Here is a 21,361-nt window from a genome sequence, read left to right on the forward strand (position 1 = left end):
TATGCAAGTCTCCAAGAGAAAACTTCAGCTAAGGAGGTGGAAGGAAGAGAAACAGAACAAGTAACATGAAAACAGAGATACGGTTGCTACCTTACAAAGTCAGTAACGTTATGTGGAAACACAGAACCTCTTCTTAGCTCAAGAACTCAATCTGTTCTTCCTCCCCTCAACTTACCAAAAATTTCTTCCAGGAAAAAAAAATAAGAGTCCTAAGTTTAGTAAATCTGTCATACTTTTACACTATTTCACCTTACAGTGTTACGTAGAGACTTAACAAGAAAAAAATACTTCATAAAATCTGGGAGAACAGTAAGTTATGTGTAATTACCGTTGACACTCTCTTGACTTGAATGTGCTCCTGCTGATAAATCTTACACGGTCAGTGCCTGCTGTAATATGAGCAATGTGCTGTACCGTCCCTCAGTCTTCTTCCTGCAGACAAGACAAAAGTAATAGTAATTTTCTTTTTAGCGACTTGGCAAGCACAAAGTCTCGAAAAGAAGGTGCAAAAACCAACCCACATTCAGAAAAACAGCAAGAGAGACATCAGAGAAGAGCCAACAAGTAACTCCACTAGAATCAGCAAATAAACCTCAAGGAAGACTCCACTGGGAAATGACCAGAAGACCTCACACAGCCTTCTAGTGTTCATTCAGTATGTACAGAAGGCAAAACCTGACAAATGGGGAAACACTGCACATGCATTTAATGCAACTAATACCAGCCAAAGACACTCTGTTGCTTAAGCTATGATCTAATTAGTGAAAGGTAACTTGAACACTGTGCAGATGGTTCCCGTATATCCTGTGGGTATTAAGTGTTTTTACCTACTTATCTACTCAGTGCTCAATTCCTCTATAGACAACAAATTTAAATGATCACACACATACTTTTCCTTTGGTAAGGTTCATAAAAAAAGACATAAATTGTACAATATGGAAAATAAAATCAGTTTACTGTTACAGGGCAGCACACCTTCATTCTAGAAACTGCTTCACCACCAGGAGAAGGCAATGAACAGCCTCGGTAGTCACTGAAGCCATTTAAGATGTTATATTTAATAATGTAAGAATCATCACCTTTCTCAAGCTACTGTATCCAGAACAAAGCTCCAATTCCTGAGTGATCTGCATATTGAGGATTACAAATTGCACAGTTTTGGTTCTCCAAATTCAGCAAGACTTTATAAATATTAGCCAATCCGCAATATAGTTTTTCTAAAGGTAAGGCACAGGCAGGTATGTCCTGCACTTTTGCTGAACACTCCAAGAAATCCCTGCCTTGTAGCTCACTGAGGTAATTTAGTGACTGAGCTGGCTGACTTTGCACTGAGCCAGCTAGGAGAAGCTCACAGCTTCCTCCTGCAAACACAGCACATCCATTGTTATTTTCCTCAGAAAGGTGATACTATTTTGAAGTTGCAGATGTTTCTGAAGTCACAGCCTAATAAACGTTCCTTAACTACTTTTAATAAAACATGGGTGAAGATAGTATAAAGCATCAGGCCCCAACACTGGAAAAGTGAATCTTGAGCAAACAGAGACATTTTTTACACCAATCAAGATACTGGGAACAGCAGCAGATTTACATTAAGATTGAAACAGACTAAGGGCTCTGAGCCAGCGGTCTGTCTTTGCTGGTCAATACACAAAAAGGATTGTGTTAGCACCACTGAAAGAATAAATTATCGCTGCTTTTACAATAAGCTCTTCAAGAATGCAATAAAGAGTTCAGTGTGTGCTCCTCACTCAGGAATCCAAAACTTTTCAGTTAAAGTCTGGCTTGCAGCAAAGATAACAGCTGAAAACTAACCATTGTGACCTTGGTAAGCTTCATGACAACTTGGTAAAAACAGGTGAAAAAAAGAGAAAAGGTTACTTCTGAGATTCACCAGCCTCGAAACCAGAACAATGAGCAACCACAATTTTAAATACTGATAGCTCAGACCTGATCATCTTGAGATAAAGAAAAATTAGAAATGAGAAACGTAATTGTTTTCCTAAACTCTCTTGACTGTTGCAGTATTACTAATATTAAGGCTTTCTCATCTGCTTTCAGAGATAAATTTAAAATTCTTCTCTGATAAAAAGAAATGTTGACAGGAAATTAAGAAAACATGTAACTAGGGAAGGCATTCTTACAATATTTCATACCAGCTTCTGACTTTGATGCAGAATATTGTAAGAATGTGCTTCCCAGTTGTCTACTTTCTTAAAAGTTACAGCCGTACTCCTGCGGTTTGACAAGAAGCCTTCAAGTTGGGGAAGTAGCAGGGCATCAAATCAGTGTCAGTCTTCCAAGCTTACAACGTGTATTTTAATCTGCTTGAAATTCACCCAAAGGGATTCCAAATCCTTTTTCAACAATGGGTATACAAACAGGTGTACAAATACACACACAGAACTACCCAAACACATAGCACTCCTGGAGGTGTTTCGCCAAGGCCAGGCTCTTGTGAGCAGAATGCTGGAGTCTTTACTGTTTGCGTGGTACATACAAAATGTTGAGTTTTAAGGACTCAAAAACCTTTCCTGAAAATAAACATAAAAGATGGAAGATTGTTGGCATAAGTGTAACAACCCAGGCAGTCAATATGATGCAGATGACAGCCTCCAAGAAAACTCAAACAGAAAACCATCAGGAGTGTTATATAGAACATTTATAGTCAACTTTGTTGTAAATTTGGTTTCAGTACAACATCAAAGAAAGATGCAGATTGTGATCAAGGATTATGGCAGGAAATGGATTTGTGTAGACAAAGTTATCTTTATTCTCTCTAAAGGTGAATACACTAGGAGTTATTGTTTTGAACTATTCTGACATCCAGTTTCTCAAAACCACTGGCAAGTAACAACACTGTAGTAAAATTAACTACCCAATTTTACAAACTAAAATTAAGCCAGCCTAATATTATAGAAATGAACCCCGCCTGCAGTATTCATCTGTGCAGATACCAACCCCGAGAAGTTGAAGTTATTCCATTTTGTTGTCAAAGTGCTACTTAATTCCAGGCCAAGTTTTTCAAAAACTTGCTGCAACAATACCAAGCCTACAACCAAGTGAACAACTTGTAATAGCTTGCTCCAGGAGACGTTTAAGACAGTCAATGCAAGTCCCATTTATTCACAGGCAGCTGTGAATCACAAACTAAGATCCAGGATACCAAGGAACACAAAGTAGACTGCTTTCAACTCAGCTGGACAGAATATTGGACTTATTCAATCCTAGCAAAGAACAAATTATTCCCAGTCAACAACAGCATTCCAAAGCTTTCAGAGATTTGGAACACAGTAAGGTAAAAAGACCTAGACGAGAGGACAGTGTAATAGCTGGCTGGTTTTTAACATGCATCATCACAGACACAGAGCCTTGAGAAAGTCAACATAGTTCCTATTTTAGCACCTTATCCTTTTTCACGTACAAATTACATAAAACAAGGAAAGGAATGCAAGTGTGGGAAGTAACTCGGGTTTTGCTTCTTACTCACAAAGACACTGAATAAAAAACAAAGTACTTTCTTCTCCACTGGATATTAACTCCAAGGTCAATTTATTGGCTTAAAATACAGAGGATGCTTCCCTGGTTAAAATGCTAATCTGAGTCTCAGGAAATCTAGATTCAATTCCCTGCCTCACCACATACTTCCTGTGTGACCTTGGGCCATAAATATTTCGGTGCCTCAGTCTTTCCATCTGTGACTGAGATAGTATTTCCCTATTGAACCCAGTGTTGTAAAGATAAATACAAGAGAAGAACATTAGGAACTGCAGACCATAGGCATACACATACCAAGGTACCGAAGAACTTATCTGCAGCAATACCCTGTGTCAATATTCACAATAAGGCATCAGGTAAAGAGCATGGAAAGTCTGCCGATGTTAAAATCCTAGCTACCACAGGACAGGAAAGACTGAATGTTCAAAGAGGTCTGAAGACTGGATACAAACTGAAACCTCACTTAGAAAAATAAATTATCTTTACCAAAAACTTCCACTGCTCCGACAAGAAGCCTGCGCAGCAAGTTTTATACAGAAACAAAACTGAGGAACCAGCTGAGGGCAAGCTGCTAAGGGAAGCAAATACACCTGCCAGCAATGCATTATTACCCTGCTTCCCGAGGTTACCGCGATGTGCTGCGCTTGAAGGGCCTCAAATAAGAGGTAGCAGAGGGGCTGCTGAGGCTGGGGGCTGTGAATCCCTGGAGACTCCCACCCAGCCCTCCCTAGGAAAGCCAGAGCACGTTGCTGAAGTCAACAGCCTTTTGTCAGAGGCAGTAAAAAGGACTGCGCTGAAAAGCGGTCACAGTAGGGTCCCCACCTTTGCTGCTGCCCCAAGGCAGAGGGGGACAAAGCAAAATGGGGGAGGGTAAGAAATGATCGCCACCCAAACAGTAGATGACAGGACTGACCTCCCCCTGCCCCGACCCCAGGAGGAGCTGGGGGAGGTGTCTCGTACTCGAGCTGCTGATCAGCCAAGGGGAACAACTACAAGGCTACGTGGCATTTGCAGGCAGCAGCTCCGGCTGCCGAGGAGGGAGAGCGAGGGGGGGCGGCGAGGGAGAAGCTGGAGGGGGGGGGGGAGGTTGAATGACTTAAGATCTCACCCCCCGACTCTCCCCAAAGAAACAGAAGGGAAAGGAGAGAAAGGGGAAAGACAGAAGCTAATAATTAGTACGTTGGGAGAAGAGCGGGAACGGGCGTACGGCAAAGCGAGCCCGGGAACTCGCTGGCATTAATCCCATACGAGGAGGCACGGCGGGGCCCGCCAGATCACCGCCGGGACACCCCCACCCTGCGAGCGGGACCGCCGCGATCCCGGCTCCGGGACCCCCCGCTGCCGAGGCGGGTCTGTCCCGTTAGAAGCTGTCTGTGTGTCCCCTCTCTCCGGGGCACCGACCTCATCATCCCCAGGTCCCCCTGAGCAGATCCCGGCCCGAAGGGCAGCCCACCCGCACAGCCTTCCTCCTCCTGCCCGGCTCCCCTTTCGCCCTGCCTCCCCCTATCCTGCCCCATAAGCCGGGCTAACCCCACCTGCCCCGTGCGCCAAGTCACCCCTCATAACCTACCCCACCCCCGGGGTCCCGCTTTTCTCCTCTATCGCCCCACACTGCGGACCCCCCCGCCCCGTCCCCCACGGTCACGTCCCCCCCATCCCCGGGCCGCCGTCCACCACCCCACCGCCTCCCGCCACAGACGGGCCGGCTCCCCTCCGCCTTCTTCCACCCCGCCTCGTCTCGGCTGGCTTCCCTCCGCTCCCGCCGCAGCCGCCGGCGGGTCGAGCCGGCCGCCAGCTCCTGGCACTGCCCACCCCGCCTTGGGTGGGGAGCGAAGCTCTCCCCCTGCCCTGCCCGGCCGCCCGCTCTCTCCCTCCCGCCCGCCCCGCGGGGAGAAGAGGGGCGCAGGGGGAGCCCCCGGGAGGTGGCCCCGCAGCAGCACTGACCGTGCACGGCGCCGCAGCCCCTGCCTCAGCCCCGGCGCTGCCGACCCCCAACCGACCGTTCCGCCATGATGGAATGCGGGCACTGCGCCTGCGCCGCCGCCGCCGGCCGGGGGCGGGCGGGCGCGCCAACCACAGGCCGGGATGATCTTCGTCTTCATCCGCCCTCTCCCGCGTAAAGAGAGGCGGGGGGGCGGCGGGGGAGCCCGCAGGTGGCTGGGACGGCTCGGCCGGGCGGGAGAGCGGGTGCCTGAGGGGGAGGTCGGATGGGGAGCGAGGGCGGGGACGTGGCTCATCGTGGCGGAGGTGTCACCGAGTGCACACAAAGGTGCGACGGTGGCCGGAGCGGCTAGCCGGCCAGCACCCGCCGTCCCGCCATGGAAGAGGCCTGTGCCGCGACCCCGGTGGTGGCTCCTGATGGCGGGTGTCCTGCCTGGGCGCTGCCCGTCACCCCAGGGCGCAGCAGCGCTGTGGGTCGCTCGGGCTGTGACACAGGAACCGGTGCCCGGCTGTGGCCGGGAGGTCTGCAGGCTCTGTCGCCCCATTGTGCCAAACCGGGGCAAGCATGGTGTTCTGTGCGTTTAACGCAGTCAGTCTCCCCCCTCCAACTGAGGGGGATAGATGGGTCACAAAGACAAAACCCCCAAACTCTAATCCTGCGCGATCATATAGAAAGCATTAATGCTGATGACTGTAAGAAGTGAGGGGTGTTACACCAATGGTTTATGTGGAAAGCCAAGGGGAAGGCAAGATGTCCCTAGCTTGTCAGAACACGGAGCCGCGCATCCTGACGTGCAGCTCTGTTGTCCGCAGCCGCTCTTGCCCGTCTTCGGACCGTCCTGAGCCTCAGCAGCACCAAACCGAGCTTTAAAAGGATCGAGGGCAGGGGCTGAAGACCTCCCCCGGCACATCCATTTTCTAGGGCAATTAATACAGCAATAAATTTTGTGTTTTTCAGCTTATTTCCACTGCATGGTTTGCACTGATGCATTTCTGTTAGTGTGTTTTAAGCAAGTTTTGAGGCACGGGTTTTTTTAAGGTGATTTAAGGGGTATTTGGCACGCAGCATGGAAGTCAGCTTCAGCGGGGATGCAAAATGAATGTGACAGCTGTGCTCTTACACAAGCTCCACTGGAACAGCAGTTTAAAAGGAAAAGGTCAAACTCAACGTGTACATGCAAGCTAGATAATATACATAGAAAGAAGCTAACCTTTTAAAATGAACAGCCATGGGTTTACCCTGCATTGATCTTAGGGATACTTTTTAATGAATGTAGGAAATTTTATAATGAATAGAAGAAATTGTTCCTTTCTGTGAGAGAATTTCTCCCTGGAGACTAGTGGAAGGGGTTGATTTGCCATAGTGAGCAACCTATGCTAAACAGGACTAAAATAAATTCCCATCCATCTTTTTAAATAAGGAAGCAGTGTTAAGGAAGGCCAGAGGTGGTGGTGTCTGCTGAATTTCTAGGCAACTAATAGCTTACCTTATTAAATAAATGCCACAAAACCGCTCCGTGTAACTTTACAATTAATTGTACTCATGTTGGCCTACCAAATGATGAATACGTTCTCTGCAAATTGATAGCAAAGAGAGAAAAAACAGATGCAATCATCCTCAGATTGTGTGTTCAGCACTAGCTGAAGTGTTGTCCCTTTCTTCTCACCTGTAAAATAGATTGAAATCTTCAGAAAAGGATTTAGAGGAAAAAATAAGCTGCTCCTCTGTTTTGAGTCATGTTGTGTTTTTGTCACTAATACTTAGCTCTTCATTTCACTGACAATTCCAAAATGAAATTCTTTGCTTCCAGCTCAGATTTAAGGCTTGTGACCACTTCAGAAAAGATAGAAGACAAGACCAGCGAGAGACTCAGGGAATGCAGACCTGCTTTCTGCATTATTGTGCTCTAGGAACAAAAGGTTGGTTAGTAAGTTCACCTTTGAGAGAATTCCTGGAATCTTCAGCACTCTAACTCAGGAATCTTATAACTCCACAGGCTCTAACTAATCTGCAGCAAAGCATATCTAGTGCCCTGGGGATTTCAGTTCTGAAGTGAAATATTTCGACTTAATTTTTGGGAGATCATCTGAAAGAGACCCATCAGCTTGTGATCTGGAAATCTGAAGTACATTGCATTAAATGAACGTTGCTGCTGACTGCAGTGATTCAAGGACTATTTTGACTTCGCAGGCTCCGTGTTTATTCATTGCCAACTAAACCTTTAAAGTTATGACTAGTGGTGTTGTGTGATATACGAAGGTCTGATTCCCCGTCACAAGCGTACTGTGATATCCTGAATAAAGAAGGTCACTGGGGGGGAATGCTGAGCATTCTTTGCACCGAAGGCTATTGGACCTCCCAGCTTTGATAATTACAGGAATTCTTTTGTAGGTAATAATGGAATATTTTAACACTCTGAAAAATCCTTTGCCTTTCCCTCAGCCTTTTATGAAATAATTTTTTCCCCCTTAAATTTTCCACTTTAAATATACTTTATATCCTAGCAAGGTGTTCAGTGGTAATTCTAGCAAACATGCCTGATGGAAAAGCTTAGAGTTCTAGCTAGCTGCTAGTGAGACTTAGGATGAAAGATCTAAAACCTGCCCACATTCCACAAGCTCCAGGGCTCCTTTATAACCAAAATTACTTCAAGTACGAGAACTATTCCCACACACTGGAAAATAAACGACCGAACGTTTGCAGCTTACATTCTACATTTGGATTTCTGTGGAATGACAGTAAGGGAAAGTTTTTTTTCAGCTGAAACTGAAAACTATATAGGCAGTCGGTGAGGCTGAAGGCACACAGGCGGCTGCTTCAGATAGCAGAGCTGCTCAGAAGCAGCATTTGGTGTGAGCAGCAAAGTGACTGAACTGCCTGGAAAAAAAGCCCTGATCAGGTGGGTCAGAAGTTACAGAACAACATGGAACAAGTCCAAGGGGAGCTTCAACTGTATTTTGAAATTCCTGGAGAGCCACAGGGACTGTTCAAGGACAGTGGTGATTCTGGTTCCGCACATGAAAGCAGTCAATGCTCGTCTTGAATCGCTGGGTTAGAGAAACTTGATTTTGAGGAAATGATTGCCCAGACTGTCCTTTCAGTCTAGAGAGGAAGAGGGTAGAGAGGCACACACCCCAGTGTCACACACAGGGTCACGGGTGGACCCAGGCCTCGGAAGAAGGAATTAAAAATAGCAGAATGTAAGTTCAGAGAACATTCTGAGAAAGGAAAAGGAAAGAGAAAAGAAACAGCCAAAATGGGAAATGGAAATGAGTCAGGAGGGAGAGAAAAGAGTACAAATGGGAAGAAATCTGGGCTTATAAAGGAAGGGCAGTCTCTGGAATGGGAAAGGAGAGTTAAGGAGGGTCTGTCTTAAGAAAACAATGGCAAGAAGCAGTGCCAAGAACATGGTAATTCTTCCATTAAAAATTTCTGAATTATAATTTCTATTTTTTTTTTTGTTGCTAATTTGGCTGCTCTGGGTTAATAAAAATAAAGTGTGTGTGCAGGGAAATATTAGAAAAATTGAGAAGAAAAGCCTTTTACAAGAAAGAGAAAAGAGAGATAAGAGGACTATTACCACATATTTCAATTGGAACATGGGTGAGGGAGGTTGCTGAAAGGTTTGAATAACAAAAACCTGCTGCTTACAGTTGGACACAGTAAACACCTGGATGCACAAAACCTCCTCCAAACCAACAGCCCACTTGCAATGATTAGCAGCTGCTCTGGTTTCTGGTTCCATCTCATAATAAAAACATTTTATTTTCCATACTTGCATGGCAATGATAATAATGATTATGGTTATTTTAACTAATGTCTAGCAAAGCTCCCATCTGTTGAATTGTTAGGACCTGCAGACAAGGTCTTGGAACATATTCGCTTCATTTTCTCTTTTTATATACAAAATAAGATTGTGTACACTTCAGGAGGGATTGAGGCAAGGCAACCCGGCAAACAAACTTGTATCAAACAGCACTTTGTTGGAAGTGTATGTTCTTAGATCCTCAAAAGTAAACAGTGTATACTGGAGCAGGTTTTCTGCCAGTATGTGTTGGCATCCCTCCATCCACCCCAGTGGAATCAGGAGTGTTTTCTCCAGCTGAGGATCTCGTCCATCGAGAGCAAAACAGCACTCTGTGCTGTACGTTTTGAGAGAGGCACAAGGGGAAAAGCCCGTAGGGCGTCAGGAGTGGGACTTTCCCTTGCAGGCAGGTGAAGCATGCCTGCTCTTCTTCATGCACGAGGGCACTCATCCCTATTCCAGAGAAACTGCTGTTTGTTTGCCATTGAACCCCAGAAGCAAGTCATCATCAATAGAAATGATTTAACATTAAGCAACACTGTCTAAGCAAATAGGTGATACCCTCAGAGGCTCTGGAGGATACCAGCACTCCTCTTCATGCTCTGTGTAGTTTTGTCCACTATATCATGAAAAAAAAAGCCATTTTAAGTGGAGAGATTAAACCAAGTTTGGAGATCTTCTTTTGATTTATAGGATTTTCTGCACTCTCAGTGGGCACAGTGGTTTACATTCCTGGTACAAGTGGAACGTTGGTATCTTAGAGGAAAAGAAACAAACAAACAGAGGAAGATGAAGAAGAAAGATGAAGAAGTAAGAACAGATTTTTGGCATCAGTATGGACAGGCCCAGAATGGATTGGCAAGAAGATGAGGGTGGACACTGCATTGTGCTCTCTATGCTCCTTTCTCCAAGCAGGACCCAGACCCCTCCTATGAACCCACCACTGCAGATTGGAAACTCCTCTCATAGAATTTCCTACGTGAACTCATTGGATGTCATCAGTGGATTCACAATGCTGTTGGTACAAAGTAATGATAAAGGTGCAGAACAAAAGCCCTCTGCAACCCACAATAAGCGTATCTTGCATTTATGGCTGGTTTAAATGGCAAGGGATGAAGTTCAGTGCGGGGTAAATTGCACTTTCCCCAGAGCATCTGGTTTATGATTCCTTCTCTTACTTATTGTATGGCACAGTGTGTGCAAACACTGTGTGTCCTGAGTTGATCTGCACCCTGGGCATTTGCTCCAGCCTTCAGGTTTGACCAAGTTCATTGGAAACACAACAGGGTCTGTTAGGAAAAGTGAATAAAACCCTGGCTTATTGCTGCAGCCCCATCGCTGACCTCTTTGCGTGCAAGGCAAAAAATAAGCTCACCCTCATCACCCTCACACGCTGCTGTAATGTTAGGAGCAGGGATGGCTGGAGCTCCCACCCTGCTCACTGTCAGCAGATGCCTCTAAATAACAACGAGAGGATGCTGGGGAGCACTGAAATGCAGCACAACTCCTCTGGAGCTCAACACAGGCTGCCAATCAGCCATGGGAAAATAATTACACTCCAACTGCTTTTGAAATGAGGGGGAAAAGTGTCTGGAAGGGCCTTTTCAGAGCCGGGAGGATCCCTGGAGGCTGATGGAGCCGGTTAGTTTGCAAGAGTCAGGAGTGTTCAGCTTCTTGGCTGTCTTCATCTGAATGACTGCCTGCTTAAACTTAGCAGCAGCTCCGGCTCTGTGCTGGACACATTAATGTCTGCTCTTTGTGGAGCCACTAGAGAGAGTCCAGGTAAAAGGACTTGCAGCGACTGGTCCTGGTGGCTCTGCAGAGCCTTGGAGAAGGGCATGCAAGCGTGGGATCTGCGTGGCCTTCTGACCAAGTGGAACATAAACATGGCACTCTTCAGCTCTTGAGCGGGCTGCCATGGCCTCGAGCACCACCTGAGCACCAACACTTTCTACACCTGAAAGTCTGTAGCAGGGAAGTTGTTCCTCGCTTCTCACAGCCCCAGCTGCTCTTGCATGGCAACACCATGGAAGGAGATGGCTGTAAGACACCTGCCTGGTCTCTCACACATCTTTACCACCTTCTGCAAGGTCTTTCTGCTCAGTTCCTCCTCAAATTATTCAGCAATGGCCCAGATAGGCATCAAATATCCCAATTCAGTGCAATTCCAAACACTAGCTGTGTTTACCCATAAATTTATAAGTCTTCCCCCAAGCCAAGAAGCAAACAAAAAAAAGCAACCCTGAAAACCCAAACAGGCTCAAGAACTCTGCCACAACAAAGCACTGAGAAGAGGCAGGTTCAAGCAAATACTGGGGGAAGCACATGCAATGTGGTACCATACCTTTTGCTCCAAAGCAAAACATAGAGCTGAAGGAAAATGCCATCTCCTTCCTAACAGCTTCTCCTTGCAGGAGGGAGCCTGTCCTGGGCTCACTCCCTGGTGCTGCAGCATCTCCAGAGCACATAGGGGTGCATCAGATGTTTCAGTGGGGGAAAAGCTCAGGCTCTGAGGAGCTGGAGTGAAGACATTGCTCCCAGGGTAAATACACAGGCAGTTCTTAGCTGACCTGGTAGCAGTGCCAGCAGAGCCAAGTCTGCTCTGCTTGCCTGGCCTGACGTGAATGCAGTCATAGCTCCAAGTAATCTGAGTAGCTGGATCCTCAGAAATGCTCAAAACAACTATAATTTAAACATGTTAGAGCTGGAGGATGCTTGTCCTCGCTCTAGTGAGAAAAGGAGAAGGCCAAGAAGAGTTCACTGCTAGCTCTTATAAACTAGACTGGAAGTGTTTAGAAGAACAACATTGACGTGCTTTGCATGAAGATAAAATCTGCAAGATGCTGAGACACCTGGGTCGTGTGTTTTTATCCCAAAGATAGGGGAGCTGGCAGGAGTGGGTTTGCTCCCTGGACTGGGCAGGGCAGGCGCCCATTTCCTGCTGCATGAAACTCGGCTGCAGAGGGTCTTTGGAGAGTGAGAACAAAGCATCAGAGCTCACTTCTGAGGAAGAGGGGAAGGACAGAAAAGAAAGAAAACAAGCAGAATAAATCTGAATTGTAACAAAATTAAAGGATGTATTGAAATTTCCACATTTGGAAGTGATTTTTTTTTTCCCGTCAGACAAAAGGCTGAGGCTTTAGGTGTTGAAATACTGATCTCTTTTTTAATTTGCTCTAAATGGCCTATCTGGATGAGCTGCAGGTGAACCAGCAGCAATAAAGGACTGATGCAATCCACAAATATTTTCACATCAAGTGTAATGTGATGCTCTTCCCTTTGTTTGGGTTGTTTTCTTTCCTGCTCTGCATGAGGTGCAGGTTTCTCAGCTTTCAGTAGGTGATGCAGGTTCACTTATTCTTCTGGCTGCTGCCTATTTTCTAACTCACCCCCACTTTACATTTAGGGAATGAAAAACCACCTCCCATGTGGTGTCACATCGGGACTGAAATGTCAGCTTAACTCTGTACACAAAGAGTTTTATTTGCATCCCTCCAGCTGCATGCGCTGGAAGCGAACAAAGCTGTAGCACCATTGTGAAAAGCTGCTCACCTGTGATCAGTGATCCACTTGCTCTGTTTTAATGTGGATTTTCAATTGTTTCACTCTATTTCTCCATTGTCTTTCTTCAGAGCGCAGTTGCTTTCCTATCTGGCATTTTCCTCGCTGTCCCCAAGCAACCTCTCCTACTTGCTCTTTCCTACAATAACCCCATTCCTCACTATTGTTTCCTTTCCTTTTTTTTTTGTTGTTGTTATTTTCAGTTGATGGAGGCCCGGGGGCCCCTGCTCTATGCTGGGGGTTCCTCTTCCAGTTGCAGCACTCAGCAGACACGTTGGAGCTGGAGCACTGCCTCCTGTGTGTCGCATTGGTGTCTGCAGAAGAGGCTCGCCGATGAGCATTTTATATCTGCTTTGCAGGAGCATACATAATCTGTCAAAGTGCAGAGCAGCGATGAATCGGGTCTTTGATGCAAATAAGAAGCAGGCACATGGCATGAAGCGTTTGGGAGCACTTCAGGCTAAAAAGGAAAAAGAAAAAAAGGAAACAGAAAAAGATGCAGCTGTGAAGAATACAAATATTGGCTCCTCAAGGAAACCTCCATATTGTATCCATTATTGCAATCTACTTATTTGTTCAGGGCTAATGCTTTCCATTTTGAGATTGTCATGGGTCTGGTTTCCCATCCTCAGAGAGCAGACAAAAAAGTCTAAGCAGCAATATTCTTCATGAGGTAGCTGCATAAGGAGCCTTTCTCCCCTGTCTGGCTGACAGAGCAGATTGCTGTTTGAGAGAACCTGCTATTAAAATGAATAAGGACCCCTTTGTGCATGAGAAAGCAGGGAAAAAAAAAATTGGCCTCTTCCCACCTTCTCCATCTTCTCTTGCTATGAGAAAAAGTATCTGCACTGCCTTCCTCACTGCAGCTATTGTGAATGCCTTGTGATGGAGACTGCTGGAAGAGGGGAGGCTTTACACAGCCTTTCCGAAAGCTCCTCTGCAGCTCCAGAGGCTGTAAGCGAGGCTCTGAGCAGCTGCTGGCTGTGGTCATCCATGGAGATCGATATGGGGCTTGTCTGACACTCCAGCACTAAATTTTGCATGATCTGCAGGAAGAGCAGAAGGAAAGTGAGGTGTAAGCAGTGTATAGAGCAGTTTTGTTACATGCCCTGCAGTTGCCTTGGCCCTGGAGCTGCCTTGGCCCTGGAGCCTGGCTTGGCAATGCTTCTGGTCACCACCATGGTTTTGCTGGTGTTGAGCTCAGGACAAACATTTCAGCTGGCAAAACGTGGCTGAGGGTGGCCTCGTGCTCCAGCATCAGTCACTGCCTCACTTCTTCTTTTACACACTGGGAATAGCAGTCACTCCCTGCTCAACAGGGAAGTTAGGAGCCTGAGTTCGTTAGAGGTTACTCTGTTACTGTGATAATGGGGCTGAGATAGTACAGGAGCAATGGAGAACAGTTTTCTGTTAGTGCTGTAAGAGAAGGGTGATAAGCTGTTATGTTCTGGGAACTGACTTGAGACCCCTGGGCCAAATGCTCCTCTGCTATAGCGAGGGGTAAGTCAGCCAAACCCTGCTGATAAGCATCACCCTGGCCACCATGCAGCTGCAAAGGTCCCATGTCACAGCGGGCACAAATAGTAGTCACCACTAAACCCAGCAAATTGAAACGCTTTGCTTCGCATCCCACTTATAGCTCATTTCATATGACGCCAGGTAAAACACACTGGGAAATGCATGAAGGAGGAGACCCCAGAGCGATTCCCTGCAGCACAGCATCGTGGCACAGCCTGAACTACCATAGCGTGAGCAATAACAAGTTTGAAATGACCCTGTTTGCTCTTGTTGATCCCAAGCGTTTCAAATGAAGCTGAGGTAAAGCCTCTAAAAACGAAATATTTGTACCTGTGAATGATCTGCTATGGCCAATCACTCCAGGAGGGCTACCGCTAAGCAGAAACCCAAATCTTTCCTCCACCTACACGTGTCTTCAGTGTCTATTCCAGCCATTTCTCTAAAACCACAAAACACAGAGCACATATTTGAGAGAGCTACAGAACTCTTGTTTCATCAAAAATGAGGCAGTACATCTTTTCACTTTCCCTCTTTGCAGTCACTTCAGCCATTTCCCCCAAACTGTCCTGGCTGGGTGCTGTGGCCATACCAGTAGTGTTTAATTGGAGGACACCATGCTGGTAGAGCAGCATGTCGTCTGACAGTGAGGGGTTCCCCGGCAGCACTGGGTGCACAGGCAGGGGTAAAACACACACAAGGCTGGCCTTTTGTCACAACTCCACTCAACGAGGTTTGCTGATTTCTTGTCTTATTGAAGGTTACATGCCTGATGGACAAAATCCATCCTCCTGATGGACAAAATGCTGTTGGTGCCACCCCAGGGGAACCTGCTAGCGGACCCTGACCCCTTATGCCTCTTGGAGAGGGGGCGAGAAAATGTCTTTCCAACACTGGAGTCTGTTGTTCGTGTGCAGTGTAGCTGCCTTTATCACCTCTGCCCTTGGATAAGTAGGTTTGTATTTATATACAGAATATATCAAAACCAATCATAAAAGACATGAGTATTTAAATATAGATCTCTTCATCCAAAAGGAGCTAAAACTGTGTTTATGCAAGCTGGGATAGTAAAGGCAGTGCTCTTCTGTTGTGTTTCTGCACTGAACTTAAAGTCCCTGTAGTTTACATTAAATAAAAAGAAACAACCAAGTCCCTTGATTTACTATATTCTCAACCAGCCCTACATTTACTCCCTCTCCCAACACCCCCAGAAGAGTGCAGCACGGATGGTTTGTATTGACATAAACTTTGTCATTAGGATAAAGAACTGGAAATTGGTAAAAAGATTTCAATCTTCTAGGGAAACCAGGGGCTGGAGCATTTACATATTTTTCGTGTGATTGAATTGAATTTGGGATTGAAGCTGTTGGGCTTCCCTGGTCTCAATTCTTTATTAATTCCCAACTTTAACTTTTCATTGTCACCTTTCTTCAGGTTTTATTTGGGGGACATGGAATGGAGAAGTGGTTGAACACCTGCCTTCTGTTTGCTGCCCAGAGAACTCCCTATATTAATATATATATAGGGTATGTTAATAATACCCTATATTTCTTCTTCTTTTCCCTTACAACTACCCATTTATTCTCATGACTTCCTTCTAAGAGTCACTTTCCCAACGAAACATGCCCTTTGGAAGTGTGAGGTGTAAGCAGTATCTCTTGCTACAGCCCTCCTCATTGAAGTATCACTGTTTTAGAGGAACATCTGGTAGAAATAAACAGGGAGAATCCAAAATATATAACCCTGCTGCAGGGTCAGTGGCCATGGAGGAGGCTGTGGGCTCAGGCACCGCACACTGGAAGCTGCAGAGGCTGATGAGATCAGTGCCTTTGTATTTATGGGCAGTACTGACCGTTTGCAGGGAGCTGGGGTTATTTCATCAGCACCTGCCACCACAGGAGAGAGTTACTGTACTTAGAGGTTTAATATGAGCAGATGCCATGGCTGAACTGCTGCTTTCTGTGGCTGTCAATTCTCCTGACCTGCCACAGTGTCCCCTGCTATGATCAGCCCATGCAGATGCACTGGGAACGGTCGCTGACCTTTGGAACAGCCCCAGAATGTAATGATCAGTTTTAGTTTTAATGGCAGTGAAAGCAAACTTTACAGTCAGATTGGTATTAGCAGCACAATTCAGATTTGAACAGGCAGTGGTTATCTTGTGATCTACAAGTTCTCCTGCTGCATCACAAGATAAAAGTACTCAGGACCTCAGGATGTGCAGAACTGTCCCCCAGGGCTTTGGCAACTGTTTCTCAGTGCCTCTGTTTTACTAGTTCACATCCCCAAAGCCTGTTTTTCCTACCACAGGATATGATTAACCCTGACTGGAGTCATCACCCTGCATCTCAAAGCAGAAAATCCACCTGAATTCAGCACAAAGCCTCTGCTCACCCCAAGTCCAGTGCAGCGTGGGACCAGACAGCCCTCAAGGGTCTGCTTTGGGGCAGGTCTTCTGGGCCACCTTGTCATGGGGGCTGGACTGTGCCCATGGAGCCTTGCTGGTCTCCTTTGCCCAGGTAGGGAACAGGGTGCTACACTGGTGTGGGCACCACAAACTCTTCTGCACAGGGTGAGGATGCTGCTCTATGTTTGTAGGGGGAGTGCAGTGATGCCCTTCCTGCCTGGGCACCTGGGAAAGGGCAAGGAGGAACATAAACCAGCTGTGAAGTCCTGTGAACTTGTGGCATAGTAAGTCAGCGGAAGAAGGACATGGAGGCATGTGGGAGGAGATGCTGCTTACAGGAGGCAGAGGCTCAAGGGCAATTATGGGGAATTTCTCATTCCACTTTCCACGAAAAATAGTGGTGAAAGGGCACTGTAGCATTTCTGAGCCCTCGCTCACGTAAGCAGTGTGTGATCATCAGTGCAGCAAGCTTCCTGCCATGAGTAACTTGGACGGAAAAAGGGGCAGAGAATAAGGACTGTCTCATTTCAAACGGTTACTCAGAAAGGAAAAAAAGCCTTGGCTGACTCCTGGGCTGGATGAAGCGCTTCAACAGTCAGGCCACACGCTTGCCTGTTGCAATAGCTGCTCACAAAAGTTAGCCCTTTGCAGCACTCCTGGCATGGGCTTGCTGGACAAAATATCTGCAGAAACCTCTTTCCTGGTGCTGAGAGTGATTCCCAAAACACAGGGCAATGCTGTGCCTTTTGTCCTTGATTCCACGAGGCGTCCTCTGGGGGAGTCATGGGGGCAGCATGGGGCCTTGAAGATAAGCCCAAGCAGAGCATCCCAGAGACGTGCTCCTCAGAAATAAAAGGATTTCGATGGGCTAAACCATAAACCAAACTCTGTTTAGTCTTCAGCATCCCTAGCAGGGACATGCAGCAGATTCCTGGAAGTGGAGTTTTTATTACCAACTGAAATAGGGCAGGTCTTCTAACTCCTACACTTTTTCTTCCCCTAAACACAGTGAATGTCCATCTCGAATATATTTATGGAACTAACAAAGGGTCCTCGCTTTACTCCAGAGCAGTCTGGCTTCCTTTAAAGCTTAAGAAGCTGCATTAACAGGAAAGAAACAGGCACATTTCACCCTCAAGTGAAGTTTGCAAATGCTCCAACTATTTCTTTGTGTGTGTGGCCACTCGCAGAGCTGAAATTAACAGCTTGGGACAAGTAGGGTTGAGCTACCGATCTTGCCAACCCAGGCACCAGGAGGTGGATTTGTAACCCCAAGCAGCAGACTGGGCTCTTCATCCCTCAGGTTTCCTTTCAGTAGCACTTCTAAGATGTTTTATTATTCCTTACACTGATGGTATTTTAAAATGTGATGTGCTTTCCTTCATTTTTGCTACTTTTTGGTGTCCCCCCCCAGTAACCAGGTCATGCCCTCCCTGCTGCTGTATGTGAAGGATAAAGATCCCAGTGTTCTCCCTCCTGCCATATGGAAGAATTCCCTCTTCTAATATCAGACCATAGTGGAAAAGGGTAAAAAAAAGAAAAGGGCTAAATTAGGATTCAGCTTGAGAATTAGCTCCTGCTAAGGGATCTGCAGCCCCTCGGTGTACAGACCCCTATTGCAGTGGTAGAGGCAGTGGGAGGACAGTAGGGGAGAAAGCACCTTGGTCAGAGCAGGAAATCTCTCTTTATTGCCAATGCTTGGAGTTTATTGCTTGTTAAACTGAAGGCTCTCACATCTTGCAAGCATTTTATGTGAAGACACTCCATATATAATAAGGGTGGTTACATCCAATGCATAATTTCTGAGCTTCCCAGCCTGTGGCATTGGAATTCACCCCCATAGCAGGCAAAAATGGTGTGGTGTTAAAAAACCTCCAATGACAACTTGCGATAGCATCACAGCTGTGAAAAAAGGGAGTGCTTTTACAACCTGAGGAAGAAAGACCACGAAGGGCTTGTAAACAAGATAGACATGCCATCACGTATTGGAAGTACGATGTCACCTCCTGTGATTTATAGTGCGACCAAATAGATACATGCATATGGGGGGAAAACTCACCCAGAACTTAACACTTCCAGAAGTAACAATTAATTCTGGCTGATGGCACATGGGGCACGTAGCTTAGGAGAAATCAGCAAGTGCCCTTCTCCCTGCAGTCAGGGTCAGATGATTTTAGCATGGCTCAAGAAGAACATGAAGAAAAGTACTATCCTGCACCAGCAGCATGTCGAGGGAAGGCTGCAGCGGGGAGGCCCATCCCAAGCAGCTGCTGAAGAGGAGCACAGAGCAGCCAAGGCCAGGATTCATTGGAAACCAAGGTTTGTACTGTTCTCTTGGAAACAGAAAGACTGTGTTATTTTTGCAAACAGAAATCTAGTTTGTGGTTAGCTTCTGGCAGCAGGTGGCTGCTTTGGACCCTCTCTGAAAATAAGCACAAATAAAACCACATTTTAGCCTGCTATGAAGACAAAATGGTGCCTGTTTGGCTCTGCTTGCCCAGAAGTTTATGCTGAAACCAGTCCTCTAAGAGGTGAAGGGGGGCGGGTTTTCCTCTGCATGGGAGGCACCATGCCCTGAGCAGCTGCTAGACGAGGAGTTCCTGTTTGTTAAGTGATACTCTCTGCCCCATCTTCCCATTGAGGAATGAATGTTATCCGCTGTGCTCCCCCAGAAGAGGTTACCGCTTCCATCGAGATACGAAGCAGATTTTTCTCCCTTGTATTCAAACATTTTATTCCACTTCATACTCTAAAAAGCTGGTGGTGCCTTTTAAAAGCACTGGGAAAAGACATGGACCATATTAAGCAATGGTTTAGAAGGCCCGATTCCAAGTTTTTGAGTGCTTCGGGCTGACATACGCACAGCAAGTGATGGTCAGGAATGACAAGGCAGCTGGGTTGGGAGTGCTTATGATACTCCAGTTATTTTTCCATCTTTGAGCAAAGAGAAATGATCCTGCAGTACAAGTACAAATGCTGCTGTCTAATTTACCCACTGAATTATTGTTATTTGCCAAATTAGGAGTGTGTAAGTGAAAGGTTAGCACAGCAAAGCCTGCCTCTTCAGCATCACAGCAGTGTGGCAAATCCTTCTCCTCTTGACTGGGACTTCTGTCATGGTGATGTGATACCAAAGGGCTGTATTTACCTCCAACTTCCAACAAAAGCTTTGTGGGTCCAAGCTCCATTCCAGGACAGCCATTCAATGGAGATACAACATTTTTTAGACAATGTGGATGGTGCTGCTGGAGCCCAGAGCAGGAGAAGGGAACCTGGGTTCCCTGCAGCCACGTGTGAATGAGTGCACCTGGACCCCTTTCCATGGCTGGGTCCTTCCCTCCAGGAAAACAGGAAAAAACCAAGAGGAAGGCAAGAGGGAAAACCCAAAGATTATGAAATAAAATGCAGACAGGGGCAGGAAAGGGGGGCATTGCCTGTGACCAGCACCAGAGCCAACAGGACGTTACAGGCAATGAGCACCATCTGAAGAAAGAAGAAACCTCATCAGGCAACAAGCAGTTGCTCCACGAATAATGCAGCACTAGGGGACACTATTGTACCATAAACTGCAGCACATACAGAGGAAAAAACCAGTCCAGTTTCAAGAAAGAAACCTAACACTTCACTTTTTTGAGGCATTCCTGACACCAGCGCTGTACCAGGATGGCACTTTGCCCCCTCTTCCCAGCCCTTGTCGTTTTTTAGAGACCATACAAATGCCACAACTTCGAACTCACCTTGTGACAGTAACGGCTCCTGTTTCCTGGCACCTGTTTCTCTCCAGGTCCTTAATCCTGAGCAGAACCCGAGCAGCAGTTGCTGCAAGGATAGCACTTTGATTTGTTCCGTGAAGCAGGGTCACAAGCAGGGGACGACTGCCCTTGGCTCTCACGTGGAGCTGGGTTTCTGCTGAGCTGACAGCAAAGCTTCCTCCTCAGCAGCATGGCCTGGAGTTCTATAACTAAATAACATGCTGCAGATCCTGCATCTGTTCTGGGAAAAACTAAGCAGAAAACATCATTCTCAGTAGACTTTTCCATGCAAGAACCTGTGTGTGATACATGGCCACGTAGGACACCCAACTACATCGTGCTCACCAAAAGCTTTACTTCCTTCCAGGCGTCTTGTAAGCATTTCCTATCTGTAAATACAAATGTGTTGAGGTCCCAACTGCTATTGGTTGGGGTGCTCCACCTCTGCAAAACCTACCAAGACCCCAATTGCCCTCAGATGATGCCCCAAATCCACTGAAGTTGGCAGCAAAGGCCAGCTTGTCTGGACCAAATTCCAGCTCCAAGCCACATACATCCTTATAGATTATTGTTATGCGAGTATTATGCTAGTGCTGTATGTAGACAAAAGTGTATTGTAGGGAATAAGAATCTGTATGCAAAGACAGAAAACGGTGGTTGGTAACATTTTACTTACAACATTGTCATTTAATTTTCAGCAAGCTTTTTTTAAGTAGTCTTCCCTATTGCACAAAACCACTGCCATTTCTCTTGCCATGATCACTGTTTCATTAAAAAAATAAAATAGGACAGATACACCTCTGGAACAATAGAAATGCTTGCAATATACATAAATGGTGCTTCACTGTACAATATTTTAATATTTGGGAATATGCATATTATTC

The 21,361-nt window shown here is 46.2% G+C and overlaps 1 protein-coding gene across 1 annotated transcript in view; it reads right to left on the reverse strand.

Annotated features, from left to right (window-relative positions):
- The window catches only part of LOC134174781 (fibronectin type-III domain-containing protein 3a-like), a 46,166-nt gene extending 40,595 nt beyond the window's left edge, over window positions 1-5,571 (reverse strand). The window contains exons 1-2 of the mRNA XM_062640024.1: window positions 5,440-5,571; window positions 329-432 (exon numbers count right to left, since the gene is read on the reverse strand). The gene's annotated coding sequence lies outside the window, so the exon portion shown is untranslated. The remainder of the gene's footprint in view (window positions 1-328; window positions 433-5,439) is intronic.
- Between the last annotated feature and the right edge of the window lie 15,790 nt (window positions 5,572-21,361).

The sequence above is a fragment of the Pezoporus occidentalis genome, unplaced genomic scaffold (genome assembly GCF_034315485.1).
Source record: "Pezoporus occidentalis ecotype Australia unplaced genomic scaffold, CSIRO_AGI_Poc_V1 ctg63, whole genome shotgun sequence".
Lineage (NCBI taxonomy): Eukaryota > Metazoa > Chordata > Aves > Psittaciformes > Psittacidae > Pezoporus > Pezoporus occidentalis.